Source organism: Typopeltis vanoorti, chromosome 14, assembly GCF_054136105.1.
Source record: "Typopeltis vanoorti isolate ZY-2024b chromosome 14, IOZ_Tvanoo_1.0, whole genome shotgun sequence".
Classification (NCBI taxonomy): domain Eukaryota; kingdom Metazoa; phylum Arthropoda; class Arachnida; order Uropygi; family Thelyphonidae; genus Typopeltis; species Typopeltis vanoorti.
In genome coordinates, this window is record NC_143562.1 from 11,541,104 (window position 1) to 11,555,582 (window position 14,479).

Below are 14,479 nucleotides of genomic sequence, written 5' to 3' on the forward strand. Positions count from 1 at the left end.
AAAGCAGATTAATAGGCAGTATGAATTTCCTGGGAACCAGCCTGCGAACCCTTCTCGAATCCTTTGTTCTGTTAAGCAACTTAAGGAAAGAATCTTTTCCTTACTGGTACGATCGCACTGATGGCCTCGATTACATATGAGCAATATCAGCATTATCAGCAATTTCAGCAATGGTACACAAATGCAAATAAGAACATCTTTGATTCTCGAATTTACGAACTCATATCATGTTGTCAATCTGAATTGTGCATACTAAGTAAAATATGTTAATTTTTTCGACGATTGCTGCTGCAAATATTTCAGTTGCATCCCTTCGAACACAGCTTCATGTTACTCAGTTAGCTTTTACAGTTTTCAACATGTATTTCTTAAAACCACGTATGCTAGGTGTGATGCCCTATGGAGGGTATCGCTTAAAGAAACCCAGAGCAGACTTGCTAGAATTTATTTCTTGCATGTCTCCAGACACATGATTCATCACACAAAAAAAGTACAAAGAAGGTCCTTTTCATATCGATGTCATTTCTCCCACTCAAAATTTCTCAAAAGTGATCGAAGTTAATGCATTCCTTTTTTCATGCTCATCCTATGTGTTATAATCCTCAAGTCATGCATCCTCTTCACAAAGATAACACAGACATCACCATTTATGAAACGACGCTTGATTGCTCATTTTTTCTCGACTACTTCCTCATCCCTGGGGATGAGGAAGTAGTCGAGAAGATTCAGAGGTGAGTGACGAAATTATTGAGAGGAGTAAGGATGCTCCCGACATTTCTGCATCGAGAGTTTTTGAATTACAAAAGTTGGTTGATAGGCGAAGAAGAAGAAGAAGGGATATGATAGAAACATTTAAATTGCTAAAAGGTTTCTCTAAGATTGATGCAGGGGAAATATCTCGTATAGAGAAATTATTGTGCATTTTTATATGTCGTAGATACGTCGACATCTGAATTACTGTGCTCAGGTCTGGTTGTCTGGATTCTTTGGAGATGAGGAAGTGGTAGTCAAGATACAAAGGCAAGTGACCGAGTTGGTTAGAGTAGTAACGATCCTCTTTAAATTAATACTTCGAGAGTTTGTGGCTTACAGAAGTTGGTTTATAGATGAAGAAGCAAGGATATGACAGAAATATTTAAGTTACTAAAAGGTTTTTATAGGATTGATTCAGTGAATAAATTTGAGTTCTGGCTAGTGGTGGGAGAGCAATATGTCATCCATGAAATTAAGTAAGAGCTTGGTTAACAAGTGTGTGAAAACGGAATGTTTTGCTTCGTGAGTGGTGAATGAATGGTATGCGTTGCGTGACTCATTTTTGAGTGTTTCGTCTGTGAAATAAGTCAATAACAGGTAGAGTGTTGTGTAACCACGAAGATTTCTTATAATAAAAATGGATACCTCCAAGGTGCCCAAGGACTCATTGCGGTTGGCTACTCTGCTCTACTCCCCTGTACAGTGACTCCCCTAATACTGACTAAGTTTAACACACGTGAACGACAGTGGTAGGTTTTTTATTACGTAAACATTTCGTCCTCGGTATCTTAGGACATCATCAGTAGAGTAAGGCAATACTAGGAATGACAAAAGAAAGGGAGTGTACTTACAAAGGAATCCAAATTGCGTGCAGTAGCGCGTTACGGCGTTACGGCCTGAACTTAAATTAAATTAAAATTGATGACAGTTAAGTTATTATTTTAAATAATTTTGTATGACAATTTCCCATACTTTAGGGATGGCAAGAACACTATTGCGGTTTGGATTTGGTCTGTGGGGTAGGGCTTCAGCACTTTCTTTATATAAACGTTGATATTTATATGAAGATCTGTGTAGAAGTTTTGTCTTTTTCCAATGGATCTTGTGGTTTGGGTTTTCCACTCCGTGTTGAGCGAGGCCTGATTTATGCAGTTTGATGAGGCGGATATGGAATTGATGTTCCGAAATGCGTTTAAAAACTGATCTGCCTGTCTGTCCAAAATAAGAGAGTTTACAGGAGCATGGAATCTCGTATACACTAGGTAGTAGCATAGGAGAAAGTTCGTCTTTAGGCGAGGGGAACAAGTTTTGGATCTAATTGATGGGTTTGAAGGTGGAAGCAAGATTGTATTTCTTCATAATTTTCGAGAGCCGTTCAGAGATGCCTTTGATATAAGGAATGGGAATCCTATGGGGTTGTTTTTGTCTAGGTTGAAGTGCGGAGAAATTGTTGATGATTTTTTGCGTTGTTTTGAGTTGTATGGGAAATTGTCATACAAAATTGTGTAAAATAATAACTTAACTGTAATCAGTTTTAATTGAATTTAAATAATTTAGTTCAATTTAATTTAATTTAAGTTCAGGCCGCAACGCGCCACTGCACGCAATTTGGATTCCGTTGTACGTACGAGCCCTTTCCTTTGTCATTCCTAGTATTGCCTTACTGTACTGATGATGTCCTAAGATACCTAGGACGAAATATTTACGTAATAAAAATCCTACTACTGTGGTTCACGTGTGTTAAACTTAGTCATGAATCCTCCACAGGTTTCTCTATATAATCATCCCCTAATACTGAATTTCTGAATTCTCAATGCATCTAACTATAGCTTTCCAAATGTGTTCTATGCGGTTGAGAACTGGGCAGCCATTTGGCCGCTAGATTCGATTAATATCCTGTCTGTAGAAAGGGGACAGCATGCTATCGGCGTACAGTTCATCTTCTTGCAGCTTGCCAGAGTTTGTCGAGATATTTGTGTACCAGGTGCTTGAATGAAGTTGATTTGCAAGCTGTCCTGCCGTGGTACATCGTTTAAGTTTTGATGTTATAACAAACAGTTTGTCTTCATGCTCAGTATTTGACCGAGAATGACTTTTTAGCAGACGTCTGGAACCCATTTCATTGGTTTTAAACGCTGACCAGAGCATGGATACAATGCTGTGTGAGATTGCCAACTGCCTGACTCCATCGGTAATTCTGAGCCCTTCCAATAATTCTTGACTGTGTCAAATCATTGATACATCACAACTCATCCCAGTATCCAGCATTTTTCCTTCAAGAAATGCACTTCCTTCATACACAGTTCACTTACCCGAATTTTTTGGCTCTTATCATGTTGGATGTCATCACGTGACTCCTTTGGCGCGATTCGGATATTTGAATGTGTACCCACTTTCTACCCAAAATCGTCAGTTACACAAATTGCCGCAATCTCATTCCTCTGAATTTGCGCTTGAGTCTTCAGAAGTAGGTTCGTTCTTAGGTTTTGGACACCTGGTAAAAATTTAATAAATTACAAACTAGAAACCGACTTTAAAGAAAACCATGTTGCCTCCCCCCCCCCCCCCCCACTTCCGAAACGAGCATCATATTCTTATCCAGAATATGATGCTCGATGCCGGACAAATTCTTTAGTTCTGCAATTTGAAATATTAGATGCGATGGGTACAGTTGAATGAAGGCGTGTAATCTACAGAGTTTGGTAGACAATTAAGACTTGAAATATTGTTAGTTATTTAATAAATAAATAAATAATATGATAACGCCTTTTATTCCCTTACAGGGGGGTCTTTAAATCCTATCTAGCTTTTGCAGACTGAGTGGGAAGTTTAATCCTCACAGGTAGCCAATCAGAGATAGCTGGCCCACATTTATCACTAATTATAGCCGCCCGATGAAGCGTCCGAAAACAAGTGCTGCCATCTCTTTGTACCTACCGCTCACATGCTATGTCACTTTCTGAAATAAAGTGAGTTCTTCGGTCGATTTTCTTGAGATTACCGGACGAAAAACCCGAGTTTCTGGTAGAAAAAACCTGTTTTGCGTCAGAGTTCGATTAACTCGGCGATGCGTCGAAGAAAGGCATAGAAAAAGTTCTTCTAGTTGGTGACTATAGACTTGAACTATAAGTCTACGTTCGGGCTGCTTAGCCCAGGATGCAAGCATCACTTCCACTCAGCTACACTGGCGTTACTAAACAAATATAGGAAAGATTATTGAAAAGATTTTCCAAATAGTAGAACAAAGTGGGAGGAAAGGATTCGTGAATAAGGAAGTGAGATTTTTTTTTCTTCAAGTCAAGAACAGAGAGTGGGCATAAATATTATTATTATTACTATTACATAACATCTCCAAGGACTCATCGCGGAAAGACACTGTACTCCACCCCTATCAACTACAAACATCTCACCGTCTTCCCTATTACTTAATTCTCCAAATACACAGAACGACATTACTACTATTACTACTACTCCTACTACCATCATCGCCATGTAGTATCCATCACTACCAACTGCAGTATTTTTAGTCTGTAACTTGCGTTAGTTTTCATTTCATTTGCGAAGGTCAAATGCTACTCAGTATGAACGAATTAAGATTCTGTATGACAGATACTCAGTTCCGGTTTACAAAAAAGGCAGAGGAATATGGGCCCCACGGGGTTTAAGAGCTCCTCGACAACGGATAAAAATAATATTGATTTGATCTTGAAAGAAATGACAATCGAGCCTTCTGAAATTGTTTCCAAAAGATAGAAAAATTGAATACGATGTCTTGCGAAAGGGAGACCTCCAAGATATCCTGAAAGATTTCGCCACAAAAAAATTGAGAAAAGTGAATGTTTCCGTTTTGTTTATTTATTAAAATTAAAAATTCATTATATTTTGTTTAATAATATTGTGTAATATTGTTTATTAATATTGAAAAATTATTGTTTATTAATATTGAAAAATTATTGTTTAATAATATTAATAATTGTTAATGATTGCTTTGTGTAAGAAAATTAATTTATTAAAATTGTTGGTTGGTAAAATTAAAGACGAGATTAGGAGATAATTTGCGATTAAGAGATAATTTACGAGAGGGGGCTCCGAGATTTCGACTGCCTAGGGGTTTAATCCGGTGCTGTAGATACTAATAGGATACGTTAGGATACGAACAGAGCTTACCTTCCGTGGTGAAACACCACGGAATATTTGATGTAGTGCTATTTGCATAATTTTATAGTACGACTACTACTTTAGTAAATAATTACTTCATTATTATTATATACAACTGTATTTTAGTAATAAAAATTACAATATTGTAATCAATGTAACAAAATACAATAGTGTTGGGTCATTTTATGAATTCAGTTACGTGATATACTGTATTCGTATTTCTACCGGTTTCTGCCCTTTCTCATTTTGTTATTTTTAATAAATGCATTCTTAAAATTTACTTTTGCAGGTGGCGCCGTGCAATATCCTGTCATCTAGTAACGGTGTACTGGTGGTTTGAAGTGCAGCGATGCGTCAACCGTTGGAAAGTGTGTCTTAAAGACGTAATTTTGTTTCTGCAATTTGTATTGGCTATGAATTACAGTGGTATCTAAGACGTAAGTAGATTAGATATTAATTACAGAATAGATGTAATTTTAAAGTGCGCGTAACTCGATAAAGCTTCCTCTAGTTAAGAACAATTCATGGCGATTTTAAATGCGTAGTTTTCTATAATCTACAGGGTGTTCGGGATAAATTTGACAGTTTCGTAAAGAAAAAGAAAATCTTCTTTGTATCTATTAAATTTAATGAATTGACAAAAAAACATTACAGGCAGAGTTAATTACAATACTATCAACAAGATTTACTCAAAATAACCACCATTAGCATCGATCACAGCTTCAATTCTGCTTCGGAACCTCGAACAAGCTGATGCTACAGTCTCCCTGGGAAGGGCCGCAAAAACTGTTTTAATTTTATCCATTAACTGGGCTTTTGTATTACTGGAAGTGCGATTGGTGTCTTTTTCAACTGCGCCCCATACAAAATAATCCATGGGGTTAAGGTCTGGGGAGTTTGGAGGCCAAACATTTGGACTGGTGAAGTCGTAGAAATTTTCAGACAACCATTTTTGACTTTTCCCAGAGGTGTGGCAAGGGGCCGAATCCTGCTGCCATACATACGGCCTACCATTGGCTACCCTTGTTATCCAGGGCTTGACTACAGTTAGCAACTCCACGAACAAAGCCCGAATTCCAATGCCAGGGTTCTTCAACACCTGTTCCTGCAGATTTGCGAGGAATTCTGCTGTACGAACGCAATCAGATCGTCTGCTAGGGATCTTTCTTCTTGCTACATCCTCGTAGTCACCATTGCAAGTCTCTAGTTCGTGCCTGATTGTTTTTACTGTATTCAGGGAGCATTGGGCAGCAGTCGTAATATCCTTATTTTGATGGCGGGCACGAATCATCATGATACAAGTTATTCTCTTCCATGATTCAGGTGGGTTCCAGCTATCCATCCTTTCTGACATCTTGTATATGAATGAAGAAGGGTCCAAACTTTTAAATGAAGAGAAGTGTGTGTTAATACATGTAACTTACGGAAAAATATAATTAATTATAAATATGTCAAATTTATCCCGAACACCCTGTATAAGAATATTATTACTATTCTATTGCTAGTAAACCCATTATTCAAGATGCTGAAGATGTCCATTTAAGATAATATACAGTAACAGCGAGAATTATGGAAAAATTACAGGAATTTGTTTTGCTATCATCATTAACATTAACTTTCTCTGCTTATTGCAAGTGCATTGATTGAAGAAGTTTGAAATAAATGTCGCATGAAATGTTTTGCATGAAATATCTTATTTGCAGGCAAACAGTTCGAGCTGTGGGTTTCGAAATTCTCAATTGGATGGACAAGCATATTAATGTGATTTACTAGAACTACACGACGAAAGAAATATAAGATTTCTAATTCGTTACCGCATTATTAGAACTCGGACTTTCAAAAGAATCAACTAAATGTTTCAGAGATTGGTAAACAGATTTGCCGAATTAAAATAAAACAAACAAAATATATATATGTATATATATATATTATTATTATTTTTTTCAAATTTTGTTGTTTTTGTTGAAATATTTTTCAGAAAAATAAAATTGGAAGAAACTAAGCAGAAACTGAACAGTCACATAATTAATGTGTGTGTATTGTGAAGTAGACATAATGAAGAGAAGAATAGTAAAACGTTGATTTTTACCTTCATTGGTAGTCATCACTCACTCGGATTCTGCTGTTATCATTTAGGGCAAAATATCATATATAGATCCGTGTTCGAGTTTAATTAGCATTGCAAAGCGCCACGTTATAGGAATATGGAATAAGGCTCGCAAAAAAAAACAGCATATGTTATATTGGTTTTTATTTTGGTTTTGATGCTGTCTACAGTGCTTCTACTGTCACTGTAAGTTGTTGTGATGAGAGGTGCTGAGTTCTAATTCCCGGATTATTTAAGTGAATGAACTATATCAAGTTGATCTGGTTGGTTGTTTGAACCTAGGGGATTCCGCCTGATACAGCGTTCTTTTATAATGGATGCTCGTCACATACTATGAAAGGAAAGCCGTTGTTTCCTTCTATATCACATCTGTAAAAGTATATGCGGTTTTCTTCAGCATTCGGATATTTCCTTGTCTTCAATATAAGTGTTCTTGCTGAGTGAGGCTATTTATCGTAGCGAAGCTGAAATTCGTAGCGGCTTGGATCTGTGTTGGCTTTTCTGTTGTTTCTTCCGGAAGTGACCTCATGTATAAGACAAAATTTTTTCATTTTCAGGAAGATAGTGTTTACTCCGGCAACATTGCAAGCTGCCGCGAATGATGTTGTCCTGTATCCATTAACTATCCGTATCTATATAAGGCGGTGAAATTTGTTTTAACTTCTGTTGGTGTTTATTAGATTTTAATGCATCTTTCAAAGCGGGTGCAGCGTGCGATGTTAATCGAAGTTATATGAAAATCTCTGGGTTATATATTGTTTGCAGCGCCCGTTGGCCTAATCCCCAGTTTATCCAAATACGGAATGATATGAGATGGAAAATATTTTTTCATGAGAAAGATCAATATTGAAACGTATTACTGAATTAAACAGCAGACGACCACGACGAACAAAATCAGAGTAATGATTAATCTAAAATGAATGCTATGTAACTGTGCACAACTGGATCAAGGCTGATCCAAATCCATACGACGCAGCATTTCAATATCTTGGTTGTAGGTGTCAACTGTAAAAGACCTCTTTAATCTAACCAATAAAAAAATATATATATAAAATTTTTTTTCTGATACTATTTCAAACTCATAGCATAAAAATCTAATCATGGAAATATTAAATCGTTCATTCGATAATTTTATTTTGCTATTCTCAGAAATTAAACGATGTATAGATATGTATTAAGGTATGTATAGGTATTAAGTGAGATATCAATCCAATAACATAAAACTGGTCAATATTATCATATTAGTTACAATCAACATTACTAATCATGATCGTCAGGATTTTAACCGTCCAGTGGGAATAATTCTGTACTCTTCATCTACATAAATTATAATCAAATACGAAGTGCTGAATCTGTGATCATTTATGACAGCAATATATATACTCCTATTTGCTATATACAAGGGTGGTCTGAAAAGTTCTCGGCCTCGACCATACACGGCAACACTACCTGAAAGATTTTTTTTTCAAAGTTGGTACATATGTCATAAGTATACAAGTGAAATTGCAATTCATTCTATCAAGTAGTTTGTTTTATGCAGCTGTCTGAAGCAAAAGTGTTGTCTGTATCCCTTAAATGGATAAAACTGAGTATCGTGCGGTTATAAAATTCTTTGTAAAAGAAGGTTTTACTCCAAAAGAAATTCATTCGAAGTTCATAAAAGTTTATGCACACTTCTCCTTCGTTTACGACAATTAGGAAATGGGGTATCGAATTTAAATGTAGCCATATATACCAGACTTGAAGTTACAGCGGTTAAAAACATTAAAAAGCAAAAATGGTAAAATATATAGAACTTACTGTTATACTAATAATGCCGTTAAAAATGTATCCTTATCCAATTGCAAACTATAAATTACCATCCATAGTAACTATCATCTACGCATTTTACAATTCAATTAGAATTCGCTGTATTATAGTATCCTTATTATAACCATTTACTGTAATCAAATAAAAATAAATAAATAAAAAATATTATTTCTCTGAATAATGGCTAGAGTAGATCTCCTGTGATGAGTCTTTTGACTTCATGGAGATACCCATATAATAATAATTATTATTATTATTATTTTATTTTTTATTTATTTAATTAATGATAAAGTTTGCCATCAGTTGGCAACACTGATTTCCTTGCTGAGGAGTAAATATGTCCGCGTCCATTGTAATCTAATTGTTTGTTGTTATGAGTGCCCGGGAATGCTAAGTGATGGGTGAATATTGTGCAGCCATTGGTTGTAATAATTCTCGTAGTAAGCAGAGGTGGAAAGATGCTGGAATCTCATTCTGGAAGAGGATTGTTTTACTTTCAAATCTCTTACAAGTCTTAGAGTTTTGAAACCAAGAAATGTGCCAACTATTTTATCGAATGATACAGTTTCTAAACGCCTCGGGGAACTTAGAGAATCTTGGGGAATAGAGTAATTTCTGAGAGCAATAGTAGTTCTTCAGAATCAGAAGAAGAATACATTGTGGAAAAAGTCTTAGATAAAAGAATAAATGATGGCTGTGTTGAATATTATTTAAAATGGAAAGGCTATCCAGACTCAGAAAACACTTGGGAGCCTGTAGAAAATCTGGACTGTCCTGAATTAATTGCTGAATTTGAAGAGAAATTCAAAGAGTCTGTCGACAAAAAGAGAAGACAAACTGGAATTGAAAATTCTACACAGAAGAATAAGAACTTAGGGGAATATGATAGTCTTCAAGCATTTGATCGTGGTCTTGAAACAGAGAAGATTATTGGTGCTGCTAATTTTAATGGCGAACTGTTGCTTCTGGTTAAATGGAAAGGTGTTGATGAAGCTGATCTTGTACCAGCAAAATTCTCAAATATTAAATGCCCACAAACTGTTATTCAGTTCTATGAAGAAAGACTTGTATGGCTTAACAAATCAAGCAGTGATGAAGAAGTAAAACTAGAGGAAGAGTCCAATAAGAAGAGTCTTTCGGCAGATTCTTCTGATGATTAGAGATCTTTATAAATAAAATAAAATAATTTGTTGCCTGAAATTCTATAATAATTAGATTCCTTTATGAAGCAGCAGTCTGAAAATTAAAGAAAAACAAGAAAGATTCAATGAATAGTTGTGACTTGTCACAAGCGGAATCTTCTTTTATATAGCTATTTGTTTGACCCCTGCTATCAAGCCATATGTGCTAATACAGCCTGCGGACACAGAAAGGTAATGAATACTACATGCTGTAAAGTGTAAATCTCCGAAAGGATATTTCTGGAAATATAAAGAAACAGTGCCTTTTTTTTTTTTTTTTTTTTTCATTTCAGTTGTGAATGTTATGTTGTTTCAGTGTGTGTTAGGAAGGTATGTAAGAAAACTGGCTTAACTGAACATTACCATCAAGGATATGGTTGTAGAGAGTGAGTGAAAAAATTATTATTATTATTATTACAAGACACATAAATGTGTGTTCTCATTTCATTGGCGATGGTTCAAATCCTACTCAGTATGAATGAATTAACATTCTGTATGATTATGAATAACTGTAAGTACTGTTAGAATAGAGTTTAGGATACAAACAGAGCTTACCTTCCGTGGGGGAACTACCCAGAATATTTGATGTGCTATTTGTGAAACTTTTATAGTGCGACTACTACTTTAGTAAATAATTACTTTCTTATAATTATAGTACTACTGTATTTTAATAATAAAAATAATAACATTGTAATGAATGTAACAAAAGACAATTGTATACAGACATTTTATAAATTCAGTTACGTGGTATATATCCAACGGTTTCTGCCCTTTTTCATTTTGTTATTTTTAAGAAATGTTTGCTTAAATTTTATCTTAGCAGGTGTCGCAGTGCAATTTCCTGTTGTCTAGTAATGGCGCCATGTTTGTTTCAAGTGCAGCGATACGCCAACCGTTGTAAAGTGTTCCTTAAATACATAATTTTGATTTCTGCAATTTGTCTTGAATTACTGTGGAATCTAAAATGTAAGTAGTAAGTTGAAATTTGGAATTAACGGAATATTTTAAAATGCTGAAACTATTCTTGGGTAAATTTTTTACTTCAATATGGTACGCCTATTAATGAAGATGAAGATGATTATAGTTCGCCCACCGATTTGAGGTCCCTCGACACTTCTGCGCATGTCAGAAAAAGGAGAATCCATTCCGATAATAGGGTAATCAGTATGTCTTCTGGGATGTAATAATAAACAAACAAACTGAGTTTGTTTATTATTACAGGTCGGAAAATTTAGCTTTGCTTTTATGAACATTGCTGTTTTTAAAGTGTAACTATTTTGCTTGTATAACAGTTGGAAAAATGTACGTCGAGTGTTAATACGTGCAAATACTGCGTTCTACATAAAACAATGTCACTTCGCTCCATGATAAGTTTCCTTTTATTCTGGGACTTTTTAAAACAAAATCCGATTTCATGAAGTATTTTCCTTAAAGTTTCTCTTTTCCAAGGAAAATTTTTTCTTTAAGCACAGGAATCAATTTCGGAACAGTTGGCACTCTTTTCTCGACCACGTAAAATTCGTGAATAGCTCTCTTATAACGTCTACATCAAAATCATTCAAAGCTACGGTTTCGATGGTTTTCTTTCTCTGGCGCTTTTTTTAGGAGATTTAAATTTTGGCTTACCTTCACCTTTTGATTCCCTACGAATTCTTTTAACAGTTGACCCCGATACACCCGCAATTGCACTTGCACGTTTTATGACTTGAGAAAGGGGAACAAGAAGACGGCCTTCTGACAGTTCTTTTTCGCACATTATTCAATATTCTTTGCAAGAGCTACTGAAACGTGTAACAATAGAACTTGTTGACTGTACTGGATCCATCATACGAATTAATAATAAAAAATAATGCAAAAAGAGAACAACAAAAATCAAGCTAGTACTAGTACAGCGACAGACAAGAAAGCACGTGATTTCGCATGTTGGCGACCAATTCGTACATCCTTCATCATTCTTTCTCCCCTTCAGCATGAATTGACTATTCTTGGCACCAAGCCAATAAGGGATCTAGAAATGGTGGGCGAACTATACAACAATCTATTTTCTTTGACGCCATCACAAAATAGAATAATCACAGTTACATTACTGTTTTCTTCGGATATTCAACTAGTGATCGGATTTCCATTCTTCACATTTTGCCATCATAGAAAGTATTTATATAATAGTACAGTATAGTATACAATAATGGCATAGTATAGGAAAGAATAACATGATAAATGTCGTATATGACGTAATTTTCAAGGTTAACAAAGAAATTTTTCACAAAGCTTTTAAATAGTTAGGACCAAGTACGTATAACAAACACGAAATATTGTGTAATCTAAGAACATACCTCAAGGAAAAGATTCAGAGACCATCTAACGGCACTAAATCAGGTTGACTTTCATTTTAAACGTATATTATAAGATACTACTCAAAATGTTATATATTTTCTCAAATATATGCTCTCTATTACTTGTCCGTACCATCATAAATAAAAAAAAGTTAAATTTTGCAGTGACTGCCTACATTTGTATTTTAGTAGCAACCAGTATTGCTACGACTCTTACACAATAGCACACTTACTTTCTAGTCTATTTCCATTTTCTGTTCTTCATTCGTAAGTATTTTCTTTAACCTGTCAATCTCTATATTACCACTGAAGTGTAATTGTACCAGTATACTACATATATTTATAATATATCTAGTATTAATTTTACTCTCTGTTGTTGTCACTTTTATTGCTATATTCATCATGACTAATCATCACAATTGTATTCATTTGTACTACTACAGCGCAAATAAACTTTCAACTTTAGAAATTATAGTCGTCAGTGTGACTTGTTTGACAAAGGAAGTTGCAGTAAGAGGAATATGGTGTGAACAATATTGTATTTTCAGATAGAATGCAGAGAAGATGCAAATAGATGTGACATCTACCAAAATTAGAGACTTTACATTACAGCAGTATTCGAGTATGGTGGGTGTGATGCAATTGAGAATTTCGTATGTGAGATAAATGTGAATGTGACAAAAGATATATTCTCGACTGCTGGAACCGGGTAAGACCGAAGTAGGGATAGTAGAATTCTTTGGCATTCGAGCACATATTTGCACAGGGTGCTTAATTAGATTTAAAACTTTAAGTGTGATGACATACACGAGAAGGACGAGGGGGAGGATGAAAATGAAATAGAGTTTATGCAACTGAAATCGATTGTGAAGCGTAATTGGAAGAACCACGTAAGCGGAGGTGATTTTGCCAATCTTATACAGAAGTTCCGTTTATTTATGTATATTTTCTATATTCTTCTTAATTCTGAATTCAGGGAGGTTAGTAGTATAGTGGGCACTCTGAACAAGATCACAATAAGATCGTGACATCATTGACTGATAAACATATGTCATTGACGTTACGATGTTTGTTTTTGTTCACGTATGGAACTGTGGGTGATGATTAGAGATACGATAGGTGTTTGTTAAGATCAGTGACGTCATTGAGTTGAAGTGGAAAAGGAAGTTATAATAGTGGGAGGGTGTGACATCATATGTTTCGTGGGTGGCAGATTTGTGTGAGTGTCTTGTTTTTGTTTGTTTTCAGTGGTGGTTTATGGGTAATGGTTATAGTACGGAATGTTTGGAATTTCACTAGGGGACACATCTATCATTGACGTCACGTAGTGTGTTTGGTTCGCGTATGGTATTCTGGTTAATGGTTTGGTTATGGAATTGTGGGTGATAGAGATAAGATAGAATATGGAATGTTTGGAATTTCCCTGGGAGTCACATCGGTCAGTGTGTTTTGGTTCGCTTGTGGTATTATGGGTGATGTTCAGAGATAAGAGAGTATGGAATCCTTGGAATTCCATACTCTATCTTAAATTACAAAACTTAAGTGCAAAAGTTACATTTGTGAAGAACCGGTCAGAGTAAACAGTACTACAAGGGAAAAAAAACAATCGAGTCAAGTGCCTTTTCAGTTACTGCAATTGAGTAAACTGAACATTGTGAAATATTTTTAGATAATTACATGTTTCAAATTTTTTTCTGTGAATATACTTTTAAATAATATTTCTTATTTTTTATTGTAAATAATAAAATATTAAAATTATTTTATAATTTTGAATGGTCGACATTGATGTCGCATATTGTTTTCAAGAAAAATGGTAACCCTACTTTCAGACACTTGTTAAGTTTAAAGTCTTAATTTCTGTTGGGATATTTTCCATATTTAAAATAAACTACAGTGAAATTTTTACTCACTTATTCTGTTTAGAAGTTGATATATAGATCCATAATTTTATACCTAATAATTGGATAAGACTTTCAACTTAACAACTGTGCGAAAGTAGGGTTACCATATTTCTTGAATAATATACCCTCCTTTCAGACACTTGTTAAGTGTAAAGTCTTAATTTCTGTTTAGTTATGAATGCAAAAACAAAACACTCATCTCATTTGTCATAATCAGAATTTCATACTCTAACCATC

The 14,479-nt window shown here is 35.0% G+C and overlaps 1 pseudogene; it reads left to right on the forward strand.

Annotated features, from left to right (window-relative positions):
* The first annotated feature begins 609 nt into the window (after nucleotides 1–609).
* On the forward strand, nucleotides 610–9,987 carry LOC150099221 (chromobox protein homolog 5 pseudogene; annotated as a pseudogene).
* The last annotated feature ends 4,492 nt before the right edge of the window (nucleotides 9,988–14,479 follow it).